Source organism: Branchiostoma floridae, chromosome 4 (genome assembly GCF_000003815.2).
Source record: "Branchiostoma floridae strain S238N-H82 chromosome 4, Bfl_VNyyK, whole genome shotgun sequence".
NCBI classification, from domain to species: Eukaryota; Metazoa; Chordata; class Leptocardii; order Amphioxiformes; family Branchiostomatidae; genus Branchiostoma; species Branchiostoma floridae.
This window is the reverse complement of record NC_049982.1, coordinates 3129576-3135073: the sequence shown is the minus strand read 5'-3', so window position 1 is coordinate 3135073 and position 5498 is coordinate 3129576. Positions and strand designations below refer to the sequence as shown.

The following is a 5498-nucleotide window of genomic DNA, read 5'->3' as shown; positions in this document are numbered from 1 at the left end:
CAGTAGGACAGGCTTTTACTTGTGTGGATCAATGCAGCAGAGTTCGTCCCAGTGGAGCGGCCTAATTATCAGCTAACTTTTCTCTACTGAGATTAATCAGCTACTGTTGGAGGTCGTGTTATTTTGCGGAAAAGACGTCCCAAATTCCCCGGATCTAATACCAGCCCTCTACAGACCTCAGGCCTGGCACGGTAATGCGGTTTGAGCCGGTACTGGGGAAGGTGCCGTCTTTGTGTCGGGAGGAGAATCCGATTAGGTTTTGAGGAGGGTATTGTGAGCCGTGTTCCACTTTTGTGCAACTCGATTGTCCTCCATCGCGGCAAACAGCGCCGGCGTCACCGCCTCGCCCCCGGAGCGTCACGCCAACACTCTCGGGGCATCAGGCGACCCCTCCCGAGGACGGTATGGCGACGGCTCGCCAACTGTCAACAAATTTGTCTCACATGCGGAGTCGTCCTTCTTCCATGTTTCTGGGAGGACTGGACTTTTACTAGACACCAATGAAAACCACGTTGTTAAATTTGTTTTTTTCCCATAATTTTAGGACTTTTCAGGATAGAATCGTACCAAGATTAAAAATAACGGGTTTAAACATGCTTCACATAAAGTTCCATACATATCAAACGCGTTTCTTTCGGTCTGCACTGTATTTTCTGTTGTCAAACCCTGTAACGGCACTGATTTTCTGCATACCTAAAGCTTGCAATTCTGCCCCCTAGAAGTACACGATAAGAAGGCAATCATTTATGAGTACTATTTCTGACAATGGTGACGAACTTCTAGTGTAGCTTATACTGTTTCTAAGCAGACATAAGACTCCTTGCTTCTTCATACATGATTAATGTGGTCAAATAATAGTTTTTTTCTGGAACTGTCGTGCTTGGAGGAGAATTCGTTACCACAAAGTGCGCTATCGGTCCTAGGTAGCTTTGAACAACATATCTGAGTTACGTTAGAAAAGACAGTGAGTGTGGGGGCATCCCCTTACTTGAAACTCAACTCTATAGATGAATTTATCTCGAATGGTTTTATTATTAATTGAAAGTCAATGATACGTCAACAAAGAGAAAAGTCATTAAGATCATTAAATAAACCAAGTTGTTCAGGATTTCGTTGTTTCCTATAAGTTATAATATAAAACCGTGGAGTGGAATATAGCGACATAGCGACATAGCGAATATAGCGACACTTGCAGAACTTGGGACAATGCTAGCAGCTATGTGTAAGTAAGGGCGCACATAACAGAGCATAACATAACATAACATAAGCTATATGTAAGCAAAATCCTTGTCCTTGATGAAGTTAGGTATGGCAACTGGTTTGTCGTTACTAGCTACTATCTTACTGTACTGTCCTACTGTGTTACTAGCAGACCTGCGAAATTGCAATTAGTATGTTACTCTTAATTAACCGGGGCGAGTATATCTGCCATATGTACATTGTCCCCTAATGACCTGGAGGTTAAGAGGCTAGGTAGGTAGGTTGATATATCGGCCATACGGGTACAGATTGAGAATCTGGGGTGTCACACCGAAGAGTGATGCCGGCTATACAAATTCAGATACAAAAGCTGGTATGTTACGCTGTAACTGAATGGGGGTTATACCGGCTTTACAGATACAGATATAAAGGCGTTTATAATACTTGCTATACAGAGACAGATACAGAATTAAATTTGGTGCGTTACGTCGAAGGGTTTTACCGGCTATGTAGATACATCTATAGATACAAAAGGCAGGTGTCTAACACCGGAGGGTGGTTATACCGGCTATACAGATTTAGGCTATAACAAAATTAAGCTGATGTGTTCCGCTGAACGGCTATGCACATACAGATAATAATAATTATACAGATAAGGAACCTACTATAGGTCTGCCTTTACATTGAAACCATGCCCGCAGTTTTGTTTTTGACGGTGTGTCCGGCCCTGGCCTGTACCCTGTGTACATTTGTCAGTCCCTCCATAAAGTTCAGACTAAGGCCGATTCCCTTTTTTGTTGTCGCGTTATGCATCATCGGTTCATTCTATGCTACAGCGGCAAATTATAATGATAATCCTTATCGTGTTATTGAGTTATTGTGGTCTGTAATTTTTATTTACTAGTTTCTGTTTCACGTTTATATCTATGTTGGGACATTAGTGTTCGTTTGCATTTCCTAGTGCAAACAATGAAACTTAATTTTCCAATTTCGGTGTTGGAACAATTATACATTTGCATTTCACTTATTGATGAAAATGACTCGCAGGGAGCAAGTATTTATCTGAATTAGGAGACCGCCGCATTTGTAACAAGAATCAAGGTTTGTTAGAGTTTGTACCAGAAGTGCACGTGTCAATGGTGGTTGCTGTTAAATAGAACCTCTTCTCTGTGCGCGTGTGTGTGTGTTTGTGTGTGTTTACGGCGTATATGTCCTTGTCTGTCTGTCCATATGCGTGTGTGTATGTGTGCATGTGTATGTACGAGTATGCATTTGTGTATCACTGTGTGTGTATGTGTATGTAGGTGTGTTTGTGTGTGTGTGTGTGTGTGTGTGTTTGTGTGTGTGTGTGTGTGTGTATGTGTGTGTGTGTGTGTTTGTGTGTATGCATGTAGGTTTGTGTGTCTGCATGTGTGCTAGTGTGTGGAGGGCACTATAGTCATCCCAGAGTGACCTTATTATGGGTATACATCAACTCACATATGTCCTGAATGTACTTCCTATGACGCATATAGCAGAATTAGACACTGCTAATCCCAGTAGAAGTGGCCTCAATTTCTAATTAATAGTGAGCTGCGGAGGTTTGATCACATCAAGCTCGCTTATAGAGCAGCCCTGTCCCACCCACTTAGTCTCCACAACCTCCGTCAGGAAAGGCAAAAGGCCACTAATGTTTCAATAACCACAAGTCAATTATGCATCGTTAATGTAAAGCATTATAATTAAAGAGTTGACTAATTGCCCTAAAAACTCAAATTACTTTACTTTGGATGAGACACAAGACTGATAAACTGATAAATGAAAAGTTTCTCGTCAGAATTAAGGATGGTGATCGCACGGCAACGGATGGAAAAGGGTGCTGATTTCAACCCCGGTACAATGTTTTATCCTTTTCCAGTGGGTGCATTCTCTTCGCTGCAGAATTAATATCATATTAGTTATGTATTTATATAAAGGATAACATGCTCCAGTGAACATCTATACATTTGTGTTCCACTATTGTATTTATTGAATAAATAAATCAATATTTTGACCTGTACCGAAAGTAGAGCCTGGGTATTGTTTTACCAGTTTATGACATATCATCCATGGAAACAGGTCGTCAGACGTCTCTTTAGAGCGTTTATCAGATTCAGGTCTAATGATTTTACTGTCGCATTGAACCTGAATCAGGTATTTGTTTTGTTTGTTTGAACCTTTGTTTATTCATGAAAGCTTAAATCAGCCTGCAGCCCGCTTTTCATTGAGGTAATGAGGGAAGAGGCAAGGGTCAGACAACGTATATAACAGAGGTACAGTTTAAAGTCCTTATGGGTCATGTACACAATTTTACATACATGGCACAAAATACAGAATAGCGAGAGACATGATTCGAGTCCATTTATTTCGGTTCTTGCTGTTACTTTTAGAGTCTCATCATCATCATCATCATCATCAGTCTCTTAAAGATGTATTTTCAAAGTGTCAGTCATGAGTTTCTCGGTCTTAGAGACAACATAGCAACTGGTCCCGGGTGTTTGATGAAGTAGCTTTGCATCATGGGGTGCTCCTGAAACGGGAAGTTAGACTGACTGAAGTTGTGCGGGGTTGATTGATGTCACGTTCTACCTTTTGCCATTTTCTGGGACGTCCGTGTTCCTGTATAAGCTTGCTGTATATTTTGGTGTAAGATTGCTATGTACTGTGGTATACTATTGCGGTGTATTTTTGTGTAAGATTGCGGTGTGTTTTTGTGTAAGATTGCGACGTATTTTTGTGTAAGATTGCGATGTATTTTGGTGTATTAAAGATTAATGTATATTTTTGTGTTAGATTACGGTGTATTGTGGTATAAGTTTGCGGTGTATTTAGGTATAAGATTTCGCTGTATTCTGTTGAGCACTCCCCGTTCAATCCCTTACGATCTCCGAGCAAATGTTGCCGAATTCCGGTATACGATGCATATATGATAGCGTGTTCCTGTGTACGATTGGCTAGTGGTGTATTTAGGTATAAGATTGCGGTGTATTTATTCCGGTATAAGGTTGCGGTGTATTTATTCCGGTATAAGGTTGCGGTGTATTTATTCCGGTATAACCTTGCGATACATTCCGGTGTGAAAATGTGCTTCATTTTGGTATATAAAGCGGAGTAAGCTCCAGAATGCTCCGGAGATCAATCTACCTGAAAGTTTGACCCCAAGAGCCTCGTTTTAGCCCCGTCAGGCACCATTACCGGGGTTGTTGCTCTCTCCCCTCGGACAGGAGCCCGCCACCCCGCGGGAGAGCCCACCACCCCACGGGGGAGCCCACCACCCCACGGGGGTCATTAGTGCCTTCTCAGTAATCGGGCTCTGATTAATTATCATTCTGTAGGAAATACAAACCAGAAGACTAAAGGGAAGTACACGTGGTATCTAGGAATAATAACAATTACAATGATATTATCTGTAATTTATTTATTCAATCACGATACACACTCAAGGCAGTGAGGAGTTTCTGGAAGCATGTGTATGTGTATGTGTGTCTGTGTTTTCTATGTGTGTTTGTATGTGTGTGTGACTGTGTGTGTGTCTGTGTGCGTGTGTTTGTGTATGTGTGTGTCTTTGTGTTTGTGTGTGTGTATCATATGTGTGTAATGTGTGTGTGTGTCTCTGTGTGTGTGTGTGTCTGCATATGTGAGTATATGTGTATATATATATGTGTGTGTGTGTGTGTGTGTGTGTGTGTGTGTGTGTGTGTGTGTGTGTGTGTGTGTGTAAAGCTTTTAGATCCAAGCCTCATCAAAGTAACCGTTTTTGTTGTTTGATATTATATTCTGCAGTTTGTTGCAAACCGTTGGAGTCAGCGCATGGTGAAAGAATGCTGGTACGGGCCTTATCACAAACCCAGCAGCACCGGTCTAGCTGAGTACCTCCGCGGCATGGTATTGATGCTGCTGACACCAATCCTGGCCCTCATCTATCTCGTGGCCCCCATGTCCCGTGCAGGTCGCTTCATCAGAACTCCCGCCGTCCGATTCTCAATGAACATGGCCTCTTTTATGACCTTCCTGATATTAGTAGTACTAAGGTAGGTTCTGAAAAATGTACTTTTATACAAATGTATTAGAAGTTCTATCAAAATCCAACAGGAGGAAAAAAGGCTCCAAGCTAGATGAGTAACGAACTTTCCTTCTGGCACACGCTGATCTGGTGTGACGTCATGAATAGATCAAAGGTGATAGGCGGCGCTTTTACAGCAGCCCCACCTTACTTTAGCTCCTGCACTTCTTAGACCCAAAAAGTGTGTTCCTAGTGCAGAAAGTACCATCGAGGGGGA

The 5498-nt window shown here is 42.0% G+C and overlaps 1 protein-coding gene and 1 long non-coding RNA gene across 2 annotated transcripts in view; one reads left to right on the top strand and one right to left on the bottom strand.

Annotated features, from left to right (window-relative positions):
- LOC118413013 overlaps positions 1 to 5498 on the bottom strand; it is a 711153-nt gene that overhangs the window by 544758 nt on the left and 160897 nt on the right. The gene's annotated exons all lie outside the window — the stretch shown is intronic.
- LOC118414515 overlaps positions 1 to 5498 on the top strand; it is a 660232-nt gene that overhangs the window by 533244 nt on the left and 121490 nt on the right. The window lies entirely within an intron of this gene.